This window comes from Lucilia sericata, unplaced genomic scaffold (assembly GCF_015586225.1).
Source record: "Lucilia sericata isolate MDLA Ls3-8-SP2 unplaced genomic scaffold, ASM1558622v1 Contig000146F_arrow, whole genome shotgun sequence".
In the NCBI taxonomy this organism is placed as follows: Eukaryota; Metazoa; Arthropoda; class Insecta; order Diptera; family Calliphoridae; genus Lucilia; species Lucilia sericata.
Genome location: NW_023994178.1, coordinates 402,954 through 420,138, shown reverse-complemented (window position 1 = coordinate 420,138; position 17,185 = coordinate 402,954).

Sequence of the window (17,185 nt, the reverse complement as noted above, 5' to 3'; positions counted from 1 at the left end):
GGTTTGTCGTGTGCACCCTGTTCTTGAAAATAAACAAACTTAGATAGTTGGCAACGCAAAGATTTTTTTTGACGTTTAAGAATAAACGAAAAGATAGTAACGTTGATAAATACTTTATTAGTAAAGAAAAAACAAAATAAATTAAATGGCGAAAAAATAAAATATATAAATATATAATATATAATATATAATATAAGATGAGGAGACATATTGTGGCGTCACGAAGGTATCTTGGTGAGCCAAGAGAAAAGATTCTGTCCTTTTTCCGTTTTGAAGAGCTGATGAGAAGATGTGGTATTGTGGCTATTGAAGCAGCGGCAAATAAAATCACTAAAATAAGAAAGAAATTTGTAAGCATCAAAAGTTAAGTTTAAAATAATTAAAATTTAAGCAAGAAAAAAAAAATAATATATTCGTTAACAAATTTAAACTAAAAAAAGCAAGAATAAATGTTAAAACTTAAAACTAAAACGAATAAATAGTTAAAACTTAAAACTAAAACGAATAAATAGCTAAAACCTAAAACTAAATCGAATAAATAGCTAAAACTTAAAACTAAAACGAATAAATAGCTAAAACATAAAACTAAAGTGAATAGATAGTTAAAAAGTTAAAACTTAAAATTAAAACGAATAAGTAATTAAAAGTTAAAAATCTAAAAACTGAAACGAATAAATGTTAAAACTTACAACAAAAAAAAGTTAAAACTTAAAACTAAGATAAACAAAGAATTAAAAGTTTAGCTTTGAAACTGAAAGCTAAAATTAATAAAAAGCAAAACTTAAAACGGAAATAAGTATGTGAAGTTTAAAAGAATAAAAAAAAAGAAAAAAAAAAAAAAGAAAAAAAAAAACAAACAAAAAATTAAAAGAGACAGTTTAAAAAGTACAAACTAAAAGCTAATAAGAACGCTAACGAATGAAGATTTTAAATCTGAATCAAATTATTTAAATAAAAGATAATAAAAAAACGTATAATCCAAGCCACCTCTGCCACATCCAACGAGGGAAACAACATCCGCAATCGTCTTCCATTACCGCCCGAAGAGATTCCAGGTATTCGCCGGACTCGGACAAGACTGACCAAGTTTTAAGGGAACATATATGTAGCTAGTTTTGAAAGATAAAGAAAACAAAAAGAAAGAAAATATAAGAAGTTTTAATCAAAATTACATCGTAGGAAAGTTAGGACATTTACCTGTATGGCTGTAGGAGAATCTAATTCCCTTATTGCAATGAATAAGGTGCGCGTTGTAGGAAAGTAATTTGAGCTCAAGTTAGGTTCCTTACCCGGTATAGGTCAAAGTTTGACATCCGAACATTCATATAAATAAATGTCGTAGCAGCCCCGTATAGATCCTTAAAAGAAGAAAAAGAAAAGAATTGTAAAAAAATATATACTTAAATGACATATATGCTCCATTTACTTACATTTGTACGGTCGTCAGAAGGCGAAACAACCTGGCTGCCGAACCTGTGGAGGAAGTAAAGCTGCAACATTAAAGTCACGACGGTTTATTCCTAAATTAAATTAAAATTTGTTTTTTTATTTGTAAATTTTCTGTTGATTTATTTCAGCTTATTATTTTCATTGTTAATTTACATAAATAAACCGACAATTTTTATAACGTTTTGGAAAACAAATTTACGAAATGTCTCATTACATTAGAATGTGGTGCTAAATATCCAAAAAGGTAAGTGATTGGATGGAGAGTTGATGGAGGAGATGGGAGAGGAAGTATTAGGGGTAACTATATCTGCTAAGTTACTATGGACGAAGAACCAAATTGTTCTTTGTGGGAGGGTAGTATCACGGTAAAACACCCGCCGTGTAAAAGATAAACACAGATGAATCTATTCGATTTGCCATAAGAAAAATTAAAAAGGAATGTTTAGTTAGATCCCTTAGGCCCTTAAACCAAAATATATGTAGGCTGGTATATTTTTATTTTTATAGTACCCAGACAGTGAGCTCCAGAGAAGCAAGATCCCACCCCGATCCGGCGAGTCATAGCCCGGCATACGCCATTACCAGCCGCTCGATCTGGTAGCCTCACAAAAAGATCTCAACGAGATTTTATTTTCAATCTGGTCGGTACACATTAGATACAAATAATTATTGTATAAACCGACAAGGATAGGTCCATAATTGACTCTACCCTCCATATAACCACTCTTACAAAAAAAACAGTTTATGGTTATAAATATTGGATCAAACAAAATTAATATTTTTAATTCGCAAGAGCACGGTCCATGCTTAAGCCCTTATTAAATTCCATCTACCAAATATTTTCCTGATGTTCATATTAATATCGACATATTATTCAACATAGATCGATAATATCAAAGTTTATTTATATGGATGATTTGATGGTGGGTATATAAGATTCGGCATGGCCGAATGTAACACTCTTACTTGTTATATATCACTTACTCAAAAATCTTAAGTTCATAAAATTTATAAAATTTCAATATCATTACAATTTTGGCACAGAGTACATTTCTTAGTATTGTATTTCACATATTCACGCAAATAACTTTGTCAGTTTTCAAGCTACGACAGTATCTTATATCACTTATTCGAAAATCGTAAGTTGGTAAAATATATAAAATTTACATATCATTACAATTTTGGTACAGAGTACATTTCTTAGCACAATATATTTTACCTATTCACGCAAATAACCTTGTCAGTTTTTAAGCTACGACAGTTTCGTATACCTCATTTTAATCCATAAGAAATGCACTTTCTTTTGATATATCACTTATTCAAAAATCCTGGGTTCATAAAATTTATAAAATTTGCATATCATTAAAATTTTGGCACAGTCTACATTTCTTAGTATATTGTATTTTCCCTATTCACGCAAATAACTTTGTCAGTTTTCGAGCTACGACAGTTTCGTATACCTTATTTAAATCCATAAGAAACGCATTTTCATTTGCTATATCACTTATTCCTTATTCACGCAAATAACTGTGTCAGTTTTCAAGCTACGACAGTTTCATATACCTCATTTTAATCCATAAGAAACGCACTTTCTTTAGATATGTCACTTATTCAAAAATCGTAAGTTCATAAAATTTATAAAATTTGCATATCATTGCAATTTTGGTACAGAGTACATTTCTTAGCACGATATATTTTTTCTATTCACGCAAATAACTTTGTCAGTTTTCAAGCTACGACAGTTTCGTATACCTCATTTTAATCCGTAAGAATCGCACTTTCTTTTGACATATCTCTTATTCAAAAAACTTAAGTTCATAAAATTTACCAAATTTATCAATTTGGTACAGAGTACATTTCTTTGTATATTGTATTTTCCCTATTCACGCAAATAACTTTGTCAGTTTTCAAGCTACGAGAGTTTCGTATACCTCATTTTAATCCATAAGAAACGCACTTTCTTTTGATATATCACTTATTTAAAAAGCTTAAGTTCATAAAATTTAGCATATTTGCATATCATTACAATTTTGGTACAGATTACATTTCTTAGTGTATTGTATTTTCCCTATGACTTTGTTAGTTGTCAAGCTACTACAGTGTCGCGTACCTCATTTTAATCCAAAGGAAATGCACTTTCTTTTGATATATCCCTTATTCAAAAATCTTAAGTTCATAAAATTGATAAAATTTGCATATCATTGCAATTTTGGCACAGAGTACATTTCTTAGTATAATGTATTTTCCCTATTCACGCAAATAACTTTGTCAGTTTTCAAGTTGCGACAGTTTGGTATACCTCGTTTTAATCCATAAGAAACCCACTTTCTTTTGATATATCACTTATTCAAAAATCTTAAGTTCATAAAATTTATCAAATTAGCATATCATTAAAATTTTGGTACAGAGTACATTTCTTGGCACAATGTATTTGTCTTATTCACGCAAATAACTTTGTCAGCTTTCAAGCTACGAAAGATTCGTATATCTAATTTTAATCCATAATAAACACACTTTCTTTTGATATATCACTTATTTAAAAATTTTAAGTTCATAAAATTGATTAAATTAGCATATCATTACAATTTTGGTACAGAATACATTTCTTAGTATATTGTATTTTCCCTATTCACGCAAATAACTTTAACAGTTTTCAAGCTACGACAGTTTCGTAAACCTCATTTTAATCCACAAGACACGCACTTTCTTTTGATATATCACTTATTCAAAAATCTTAAATGCATAAAATTGATCAAATTTGCATATCATTACAATTTTGGTACAGAGTACATTTCTTGGCACAAAGTATTTTCCTTATTCACGCAAAAAACTTTATCGGTTTTCAAGCTACGAAAGTTTCGTATACCTCATTTGATCTATAAGGAACACACTTTCTTTTGATATATCCCTTATTCAAAAATCTTAAGTTCATAAAATTGATAAAATTTGCATATCATTACAATTTTGGCACTGAGTACATTTCTTGGCACAATTTCACGCAAATAACTTTGTCAGTTTTCAAGCTAAGATAGTTTCGTATACCTCATTTTAATCCATCAGAAACGCACTTTCTTTTGATATTTTTATATTTGCTTATTCGAACAAATTCATTTAATTTATATTTTCTTTTTTGAACATTTTTAAGTTGCTGTACACACTTCTTAAAAGCTTTTGTTCATTTTTTATTAACAGAAGTGGGTGTTGTTTTTATAGAACTATGATAAGAGGAGTTATATTCTTTAAATAATTTATCTAAAATATCTATCCATTTATAATTTCCTTGCATACTAAATTGTTTCCACATTTTATTTTTTAGGGCCAATCTTTAGGTGAAAGATTAGCGAATAAATTAAAATTAATCCTCGAAAGATGTTTTTGAATACTCAATTTGTTAATTTTGTTTGCAAGTTTAATGGAGGTGGTTTAAACTTAAGCACGAAATGCAAAAGTGTAAACAGCTGATGCAAAAAAAATTAATACAATTTTTATAAATATAAACATTAAAATATTGTTTTTATTGATTAATTTAAATTATGGACACTTCAAAATACATTTTTTTGTTTTTAATTAAAGTTTTCATTAATTTTCATATTAAATTTATAGTTGTCTTCTTCTTTTTTATAAAATATGCATTGTTTTGATAACAAACAGTGACGTTTTCTGTTGTTTGTATGGCAACACTGCGAAGTTTAATCTTGTACTCAAAAACATCAAAGGGGATTAACATAAGATGAAATTTATTTTTAGATTAACTAATCTGATTATTAATTGGCATTTGATTGCCATCTCAAAAACCCGCTCTTAATGTTCTGTTAAATCGTTCTATTATTGATGCCTTCATATCGGAATAAGTATGATAATGATTTACGTTCAGTTCTTTCATAAGTTTTAAAGTGTGTATTATTAACTTATTTTCCTTTATTTGAATATATATATTTGGCTGATTTTCCTTTGTTTAACTTTATAAAATTTCAATATCATTACAATTTTGGTACAGAGCACATTTTGTATACTTAGGGTGCAAAATATTTGATTTGGTGGTGGGAGAGAAAAACTCGGAAGTAAAAACTTTTAGAATTTTGATACAATTCTCGCTTTTTATTTTTGGGGTTTACTTATCCGTTTGAACTCCACTCCAATACTAAAAACAAAACTAATTACAAAGCTAAGCATAAGAATAAAAGAAATATTACAAGAAAGAGATAAAAAATATGGAATTTCCAATACAGTTCCAATGCAGTTTGGATAATAATTATAATAGGGTTAATAAACAATAAATATAAAATAGATTTAAATATTTATAACAAAAAGTTTATAATAAATTTCAACAACAAAATATTCACGTAAACATCCCGGCCCCTTTGCGTTTATGCAACTAACAAGAGGGCAGAGATATAGAGGATTTTATAAGAAACAATATAAACAATTCAATTATGAAGAGATATGTATATACATATATTTTAAATTCCAAATTTTACAATTAAGACCCATCCAAGGAGTGTATCCTGAGCCATGGGTGTGGTAACTGTTTCCTGGTGAATGGTGGGCTTAACAATTCTAGGATATATGTCAGCAGCCAAAATAACGTTTATATCGCAAGACTTATAGAATTTAGGATCAGCTAAACGTAAGTTCCGATAGGTGTCACATATTCTTTCATCAAGGTCTTTCGATCGAAGGCGGCGGGGCGAATCATTGGCAATTTGGGCAGTAATGACAAGTGTTGGTCCATCACCGAAATGGAGCTTAAAAGTCATTTTACAAAAGCTATCTAGCCCTAACTTTTCGACTGGCAAATTGTAGCGATTTGGGTACGCTCAGCACACGGATCCAAAGGAGCTCGTAAATTTCCCCATTCATTGTCCAACTTTAAGGTGATGATAACGGTAGGTATCAAGATTTCAGAGCGGGTGAGGGATACAGTCTGACTAACAGCATCACTGAGGTTTGCGTTAGAACGAAGTCTTTCGTGACGGTGTAATAAGGTATGGAGTCGTCCACCGCACTGGCGACATCTATCGATACTTCGACACATTCGGATCAAATGGCTATGTGCTAAACTATTTGCACAATAGCGGTATTTTTTAACTATTTACCTCTTTTGAGTGACGTTAAGCCTTCGAAATTGACGCAAGTCCTTAGAGGATGGTCTCTCTTGCATAAACGACAATCTGGCAAACGAGTTGGACGAGGATGTGGTCGTCGGTGCTGCAAAAAAAGGAATATTTCCATTTTATACGCTTGTGCATCTTTTCCAATTAGGAAATGTCCGGGTGTGGGAGCGCAAAGGTCTTCGGGGTTATCACACATGGGACTCAATGGTCTGGAGTTAAGACATGCTTCTATTCTAGCAAGCATAGTTGTAAACTCTGCGAACGTAAAATGTTGGGCATGAGTGATTTTCTTGAGGTGAGCTTTAAAAGACTTAACACCGGCTTCCCAAAGGATACCCATGTGTGATGCACCGGCGGGGATAAAATACCATTCAAGGGTTTGGAAAGTCTGTTGGGAAAGCAGATTTCTTCGAACTGAGGTCAGAAAAGTTGATTTGTAACCTTCGAGTATATGGAATGCTCCTATAAAGGCTGCACCGTTATCAGAGAAAATTGCCCTTGGGGTACCGCAACGAGAGAAAAAACGAGCGAATGCTGCTAAAAAAGCTTCGGTGGAAATCTCACTAGTAGGTTCTAGGTGTATGGCCTTTGTAGAGAAACACACGAGTACCAAGACATAACCTTTGGTGACCTTAAAACCTCGCCCTGAAAGGTCGTAAAAGGGTGGTTCTTTCGGACGGAAGTGCAGCCATAATTTGTTGGCTTCGTTTGTGTTTATACAAAACACAAAGTTTGCAGTTAAATTCTTGAGCTTAGGAACCCAATCGCATTAGACGCAAAAGAAGGGAGTTTTCTCCATGAATGGAGTACTTATGAAGAAGTTCTAAATATAGTCTTGTAAATCGACCTGCATTGGGTAGAATTTTTGAAAATCTTTCTTCATATGATAAGGTAGGACACTGAGACAACCTTCCGTTAACTCTTAAAAACTCGTTCGGATCAATAAATGGATTCAAATATAACTAGTGACTTTTACGCGGTAAAACTAATCCCCGAGAAAGTAACGTATATTCGGGAAATTGGGAGTTTTGACAGAGAACTATTAAACGGTTCTTTACAAAATTCATTTCTGATTGATGTACATCCGCAGTAGGACAATTAAAGTGTTGTTTCAAAAGTGGGTGAGTATTTTTATAAAAACGAAAGATGTATGATATCCCACGTATAGCCCTTGTCAGATCTGAAAATCTAGAGAGAATGTCTTCAGCGTTTATGTGAGAAAGATTAGTTTTAACTGGTCGTATTTCTTCATGGTTTTCTGATATATTGGGTTTACAAGGCCAATCAAAACGCGGACGACTTAGCCAATGGGAGTTCGAGCTCGTGATCCTAGATCAGCAGGGTTATCTTTCGAACAAACGTGATACTATTTGTCATTGCCAACCTTGTCTACAATGGATGAAATTCTGTTAGCGACAAACGTAGTCCAGTGCGATGGGTGCTTGCCAAGCCATGCTAGGACAATCATGGAGTGGGTCCAGAGGTAGAGGTTGCATTTATTAATATGTATTTGAGAAAGAAAAGTCTAGTCATCTTGGCCAATAATTCCGCACCACATAGCTCTATTCTTGGTAGTGTTACAAATTTGATGGGTGCTACTTTAGTTTTGGCGATTAGCAAATTCGTAAAAATGTCGCCATTGGTGGTTGTACTTCGTAAATAAAGGGTTGCACAATACACCTTTTCTGATGCGTCACAAAAACCGTGCAACTCAGTAAGGAATGTGGGGTTATAATTGACGAAACGTGGTATTTTGATTTGCTCAATGTTAGGGTTGTCATTTAAGAATAATTGCCACTGTTTAAAAGTATCTTCATTGATGTTTTCATCCCATTCTGTCTTATCTACCCATATCCTTTGCATGATCTATTGCTGTTACAATTTTGGGCGCTAGCCACCCAACCGGGTCAAAAAGTCGAGCTATTTCCGATAAAACTTGTCTTTTTGTGATGGTTTCTCGGTTAGGGTATCTAGAAAGGTTGAAATAGAAACAATCTTGGTTCGTATTCCAACCTAACCCTAAAATTTTCATCGTGGCATTTTCAGATAACTTAAGAAAATCTGAATTTAAGAGGTGTTGAGGGTTAAGATCTTCTAAAAGGGTTTTTTCGTTGGATATCCATTCCCGTAGGGAGAATCCAGCGGAAATAAGAACTCTGTTATCGTGTGAGCCTGCCAAGACATCGTCAACATGCATATGGTTACGGAGAATATCTGATACTTCGGGGTATTGTGATTGGCAGAGCTTAGCGATTTCTAACAATGTTCTAATTGCTAAGTAGGGGGCGCAATTGACACCAAATGTGACGGTCTTGAGTTCAAAATCTTGTGGTTCAACATTTGGTGTTTTTCGGAAAAGAATACGTTGATAAGGAGTATGAGAGGGATGGACGAGAATCTGTCGATACATCTTCTTGATATCGGCATTGAAGACAAAGCGAAATAGACGCCAACGTGAAATAAGGATCGTTAAGTCTTGCTGTAGAATTGGACCTGGGTGTAAAACATCATTTAAACTAGTACCATTGGAGCTTGGACTTGAAGCGTTAAAAACGGCGCGAAGTTTGGTGGTGGTGGTATTTTCAGGTTTTAAAACTGAGTGGTGTTGGATCTATCAATTGCATATGACCTAGAGTAGCATATTCTTCTATTACATGGTCATAATCATCTTTGGGAATGGGGTTTTTGAATAAACCCCATTCTCAAAGAAATTAAACTGATATCGGAACGAGTAGCTACCAATGGTCAAACATTTTCCGCAAACGTCGACAGAGAAGTACGGCCAACAGATGTGGTCCACACAGAAAATAGCGGTGAGTCCTTTACTAATGTTTCTTCCCACAGCCAAGTTTCTGCGACCGTAAAAGCCAAAAAGTTGTATCCCCTCCCATCGTTTAGCGGTTTACCAGAGGAATGGCCAACATTCATTGAAGATATTAATCAAACAACCACCGAGTTCGAATATAGCCCTCTACAAAATATAATCCGCATTCGTGAAGCTTTAATCAGCCAAGCGAAAAAAGAGAAATGCTAAGAAACTGTTATTGTAGTGGTGAGATAATACTAAAAAAACCCTTAGAAAAAATATTGCCGAATTACGCTTGTTATCATCAAATTTCATAATGAATGGTAAATTTTACAGATAAAACATATTCAAAGAAAAGAAAAATGTATATTTCTTCACAAAGATAAAGTTTTTTATTTAAAATGTATAAAAAAAGTATTTTAAATACTGTTTTTATGTTTATTTCACTAATGCATAGGAATTATGCATTAGTGAAATTTTTTTGGAGTGTACGAGTTTTTGCAAGTAATTCTCTTGTTTACAAATTGTGTTGTTGTTTTTACAAATTGTTTTTGCAATTTTTGAAACAAAGCGACGTCAACCTACATTGTTGAATGCTGTTAAGCAACTGGAGATAATTTTTTGTATTTTTATGCTCTTGCTGTGAGTTTTGTTCACGATCGGGAAGTGTACGTGTAAATTGCCGAAAATCTTCGTAATTTGAACAATATGAACGCGCAACGCTGCTTTACATGGTCCGGCCAAGGAAACCGTAGAATCTCTCTAGTCTAGTTCACAAAATGTTAACATTATATTAAATATACTAAGTGAGACATATGGTCGTCCCGAACAATTAATAAGAATCCAAATTGACAAAGTAAACACACTTAATTATGTTCCTGAGGGAAAACTGGATTTATTAATACAATTTTCTACAAAAGTCAGTAATATGGTACGTTTTTTACAAACAGCGAATGGCAAACATCACCTCAGAAACCCAACCTTGCTCAGTGAATTAGTTTCAAAGCTGCCAACAACAAAACATATGCAATGGGCTGAAAAATGCATTGAACTTAATAGGGCTGCTGATTTGTTCGATTTCTGTCAATGTCTCGAGGGAGTAAAGAAAATTGCCAACATTGTTTTCCAATGCATTGCCATCAGCGTCATCCCTAATTAGAAATAAAAAGCCGCTACCTAAAAATAAATTTGCGTTAACTACAAATATTGTGCAAAAATGTGCAATTTGTTCTGGAGATTGTCAACCCCTTACAGACTGTCAAATATTTAAGGATGCTTCTGTGGATGAACGTTGGAATAAAGCCCGTGAACTTCGTTTGTGTTTCCAAAATAATAAATAAACGAATGGAGTTGCCACTGTTGTTGAAAATGAGAATCCGAGAATAGTTGTCAATTTACATGCAGGTACTCAAAAGAGTAAAATCTTATTTCAAATAATACCAGTGAATTTATATGGACCTAAGGGATGTATCTCAATCTATGCATTTATAGACGACGGCGCTGATGCCACCATGCTAGAATGGGATATTGGTAAAGAAATTGGTTTAAATGGTAAACAGGAAAAATTGAAATTGCAATGGTTAAATGGACATTGCAGTAGAGAACAAACATAAATTGTAACTCTGTCTATTAATGGTCTACAAGAAGAAAATATAAAGTACCAAATTTCGGATGTATTTGGTTAGAAATCTAGAGTTGCCTACACAACCATTTAGTTTAAATGACATTAATTATCAGAGCCATCTAAACGACATCCTAATCATCTCCTATAGCAAAATTAAACCACAAATGATTATTAGTTTGACACATGCATTTTTGACAGTACTGCGTGGTAAAAAGTGTATTCCATTCAAGACGACAAGATACAGAACTGAAGGAGATGATGCGTCAATATTTTGAGATAGAATCGTGTATGGTAAAACTTGATGTCAAACCCGTTAAGCCAGAAAGTGAGATAAGAGCCTTAGATATTTTGAAGTCGACTACAAAATTTTGTGATGGCCGTTATGAGTGTGGGCTTTTACGGAAAAATGAGACTCAGTCACTGCCTGATTGTTATGCTCAATCTTTAAGGCGACTTTGTATGATTGAGAAGAAATTTGGTGTAGACCCACAATTTGAAATTAAATATAGAGCAAAAATGCAGCATCTTTTAGAAAAAGGATATTCCCGACAACTTAGTCCCGAAGAAGAAAAAACAACTTTACCCAAAACGTTCTTTTTACCACACTTTGCAGTTTTTAATCCCGTTAAGGATATTTTACGTTTAGTATTTGATGCAGCGGCGAAGGTTGACGGTGTTTCATTAAATGATTTTCTGTTACCAGGACCAGACCTGAACCAACCTCTAACTAGTGTTTTGTTTAGATTTCGTGAACATCCTATTGCAGTTTGTGGCGACATAAAGGAAATGTTCTTGCAGGTTGCAATTCAGAGAGGAGATCAAGAATCCCAACGTTTTTTATATAGAGAGAACATCAACCAACCTGTTGGTCAGTACGTCATGACACAAGCTATTTTTGGGGCTAGTTGTTCACCAACAACCAGAGGCTTTACGTGATCGTTGGAAATCTTGGACCACAGGGTTGAAAAAGATAAGGGACGTTAGTATTCCAAGATGTTATTTTTATAATTTGTGTGACCAAAACATAACTTTACATTTATTTTGTGATGCAAGTGAAAAGGCAATGGCTGCGGTGGCATATTGGAGATACCATACTCCAGATGGACCCAAAATTTCATTTGTATCAGGTAAAACCAACTGTGCTCCAACTAAGTTCATGTCTATCCCGAGCCTGGAGCTGCAAGCGGCTGTAATGGCTATACGACTAAAAGATGCCATCGTAGAACAACATAATATTAAACCTGTCGAATTTTATTTTTGGACAGACTCAAGTACGGTCATTAAATGGCTAACGTCTGAACATCGTCGCTACAAACAGTTTGTAGCTAATAGAGTAGTCGAAATCTTGGAATCATCAGAAGAAAAGCAGTGGCGTTGGGTGCCTGGTGAGATGAATCCAGCTGATGAAGGCATTCGTCCGAGTTTGCAGTATGACCCTAATAACCGATGGAAAAATGGTCCTGAATTTTTATGTCGACCCTCTGAACTGTGGCCGTCCAATTGTAAGAAGTTAGATGCTCCTAATGATGAGGAAGAACTTCGTTTTGGCCATTACGTATTTTCCACACGTATCGCAAATATTATATGCTAAACGTTTCTCAAAATACCAAAAGTACGTACGATACATGGGATGGATTATTCGTTATGTAAGCAATTTAAAATTAAAATATAAAAAACAAACTCTAATGAGGGGTGACTTAACAGTCGAGGAAGAAGAGCAAGCTGAAAGATATGTAATTCGGTCAATACAAAAGGCAGAATTTGCCGACGAATTGTATCAGAAATTTTATAAATCGACGGGGAGTACCAGTTTTAATTAGAAGTGACAATGTCACTAATTTCGTTGGTATCACTAAGGAGCTTGGTTGTGAAGAAAATTTTATTGATCACGAAAAAATAGACGCTAATTTAAAACCTCTTGGCATTAAATAGAAGTTCAACACCCCCTCTGACCCTAGTGCTGGTGGTTCTTGGGAAAGACTTGTGCAGTCTGTGAAAAAAGCCCTATATGCCACTTTAAAAGAACAAACAGTACGTCCAGAAACGTTATACAGCCTATTAGTTAAATGTGAAAACATAGTGAACTCTAGACCACTCACACATTTGCCAGACACGCCAGATGAACCAGAACCGTTGACACCGAATCACTTTTTATTGGGATGTTCCAATTCAACGCAGACTCCGGGACCCTTTAATTCAAAATTTTGCACCTTAAGAAAACAGAGGAGAATTTTGCAAAATTTAAAAAATTGTTTGTGGAAACGTTGGGTGTTAGAGTATCTATCCGAATTAACTCGTAGAACAAAGTGGTGTCTACCTACAAAGCCCTTTGCAACCGGATCTTTGATTCTTATTTGTGAAAGGGATCAATCTAGATCAAAATGGAGAAGGGGACGCATTCACAAATTATTTCTTGGAAAAGATGGAGTAGCAAGACTTGCCGAAGTAAATACTGCCAACGGCCTGTTGCGTCGTCCCGTTTCAAAACTGGCCGTATTAGATGTGGAGAATGTTAGTGAATTGGACATTATGGGGTCCATTCACGGGGGCGGGGATGTTGATGATGCAGATAAAACAGTCCATTAGTGAATTTCATTTCGTCCATAATAAATCCATTCCATTCACAGGGGCGGGGATGTTGATGATGCAGATAAAACAGTCCATTAGTGAATTTCATTTCGTCCATAATAAATCCCTTCTTTAATTTTTGCCGCATTTACCAACACTATTAATTATCTGCCAAAAAGTAACGTTTGCCATGTTCAATTAAAATAAAAAGGAGACATTATAGTTTTGTCGTCAACAAGTGTAGTCGTCCAACAAGTAATTATTTTATTAAAATGTACTTTGATTTATATTATTAATTAATTTGTATCAATTTGTTATTTTATAGAGAATAAGTTCTTTTTTTCCTTTCATCCTTTATAATGTTAGTGGAAATAAATTTTCATTACTAACTTTAAGACGACTTGAGTTTTTATTTTTTCAAGAGACGACATTTATACTTCTTAAAATGAACAGTTAACACTTGTCAAAGTGAAATAGTCAGTGTGCCTAAAATTTTCATAGAATTAACGTATTTTTTAATAGTTTTAATAAAATGTGTTAATAATTTTGTTCAACCTACATAATTGGACCTTTTTTCTTATTTTTTAAATAAATAGTAATATGATGTTAATTCTAAAATGCAAGAAAGTTAATTTTGTGGAAAACTAGTCTCTCTATTCAGTGAAACCATTTTTTTATTAAAAATTTTTTCAATATGACCAATAAAACAAAAAAGTTTAATGTGCTTTCTGTGCCAATAATTTAGTTTGTCGGTGTATATTCATTATCATTATTATATGATCTCATTTCTGTTTTGTTTTGTTATGTTTTTTAATGAACTGTTTTTATTTAGTACTAGCTATACCCAGTGTACTTTGCTACCCTTAAAGCAATATGTAAATTAACACAAATTTAGTTAATTATGAATACTCCCTCTTCCTTTTACTTTTTAATTTGCTGCGTTTGCGTTACTGTGAAATTTATTAAAGTTCATTTAACTGTCTGATGATTGATTAAGCTATTTTGTTTCCAATACACTATTTTGTAATATCAGCACTTTAATTACTAATAATTATATTATTATTGCACAACTTCAATTTGAATGAATAAGCATTTTTTTGTACTTTAAATTATAAAAATTTTAATAAAGAGTTAGTCGTAGTCAAGTACTCGAAGAATGTTGTTTTATTTAAAATAACTGGCGCCCAACGGAAAAATAAATGGTCCTCAAGTAGTACACAAAATAAACTTTTTTTATTGAATAAAATTAAAGAAAAATAAAAAAATTAAAGAAGTTAAAAATTAAAAATTTGTGCAACATTAACTAATTATAATAAAAAGCCAAACAAAAATAAAATATTTACAGCTTCATCTTTAAAAATAAAATAAATCATAATATTTAATACAAGTCAATAAAAAAAAAACTTTTCCAACTTAAAACTAAAAGAAAAATATAAAATAATTATTATAAAATAAGTTAAAATAAAAGTGTTAACAAACAATACAAATAATAGTATTAACCAAAGTATAACAAGTAGTCCGACTCTTTGACAGCAGTACCTAACTCTAAGCATGTGTTAGTGAAAAAGTAACTAACTCTAAATATGTGTTGGTAACAAAAATGTATATGTGTTGGTGCATTCTGAACACACAGAGTTTTATAAAAAATTACAATTTTAAATTTGTTTGAATTTTCAATACCAAAAATTGAAACTCTGTTTGTAAAATAAAATAAAAAATATTTTTTTCCAGTTCAAGCAAATTGAACAAAATTCTTAATAAAAAGTGCTTGAAAACTATTTAAAAAAATGAATTTTTTTGTGGATAAGTGCAATTTCGCGTACGATGCCTAAAAGTGGCCAAAAAAGTGTAAGAGTGTGAGAGAGTAATTTCCCATATGTGAGAGTCGGACTACTTGTTATACTTTGGTATTAACAAAAACAATTTGAAACTTTTAAATTTATTGAAAACAAAAATAATTCATTATATTTTGTTAAATCTAAATAACTGATAAATCTAAATAATTGATAAATATAAATAACTAACAACAACTACTAAAGGACTAGTGCAACTACAACTAATAAAGGACAAGCACAACAACAACTACTACTATAAAATTATTAAAGACAACAACAGCAATATCAGCAAAACCACTGAAATTACAACAACCATCCACCAAACCAAGATGATTATAACAACATTTTTATTGTACGTTACCAATAAGATATAATTCTACTAATAATTAAGTAGATAAAATTTTTTTTTTTTTTAATTCAATAAATTCATTAAAAACTATATGTACTTTATCTAAATCTTTATTCCACAAATAATTAAGTTGTCGGTTAAATTATACTTGTCAAATCCTGAAAATTTAATTCGACCCCCAATCCTAATTGCTAATAACCCTAATCCTAACCCACCAATTCCTCCAATTACCCAAAATGCTCAATTCGAAGCGAATATTGTTAAGTTTGCAGGGAACAATGTAAAAGTTTAGTTGAGAATATATTGAATCCCAGCGCGGAAATTTCAGGGATCGATCAGAGTATTGACGAACAATATAGGGCAAATCTCACAGATTTAGACAAGGTTCCTGATATTGTCCGATGTCTTAGAGAATTCTCGGGCAGTAATGCGGAGTTCAGCTCCTGGAAAATGAGTGTTGAGAGAACTTTGAGTATTTATGAATCTACAAAAGGGACTCCAATTTGCGATTCTTAACGTTATAAGAAACAAAATCGTAGGAGCGGCTGATGCCGCACTCGAATCTTATAATACTCCTTTAAATTGGGAATCTATTTCGCGCTGTCTAGCATTGCACTATGCTGATAAACGTGACCTCGGTACTCTAGAGTATCAGATGACCACTCTCATTCAGGGAAATAATACCGTCCAAGATTTCTATCAAGACGTTTATCTCGTGCATGACTATCGGTAAAGAGGCCATGGGCATCCTGATCCAAACATACAGAGACAAAGCTTTGGATACGTTCATTCGAGGGCTAAAGGGCGACCTTGCTAAATTATTATGCATTCGGGAGCCAACGACTCTTCCACAGGCACTCCATTTATGCCTGAAATTGCAAAACCAAAATTTCCGTACAGAATACGCTTATAGTAAAAATACCAAAATTCCGCAACACCCGAAAGCCAATCAAAATTTTAGACCCCAATTTACCCATAGAGCTCATGATGGTTTTCCTCATGTAACACCTATACCCCCTAGAACCCAATACGTTTACCAACAGCGTCAACCCCAATACTTGAACAACAATTCTCAACCACTACAATATTTTAATCAAAACCAACAATTCCCAAACCAAATTCAGCGATATCAATACGCTAATCTCACCTACAATAACCCACCTCAACGACCATTCGCTCCGAAACCACAACCAAAGCCTGTCCCTATGGAAATAGACCAATCAATGCAATCACGCGCTGTTAACTACATGAATAGACCAAAACAGAATAATGACTTCGTAGGAAAAAGGCCACCAGACCAAACATATCAACAACCTCAAAAATTCCAACGAAATTTTCACATAGAAACTAATGACCAGGAAATAAACGGTCAAGTTCATACCAATGAGGATGAAGTATATTGCCAACAGGCAATGACTTATGGTATCGAGAATAATCTCC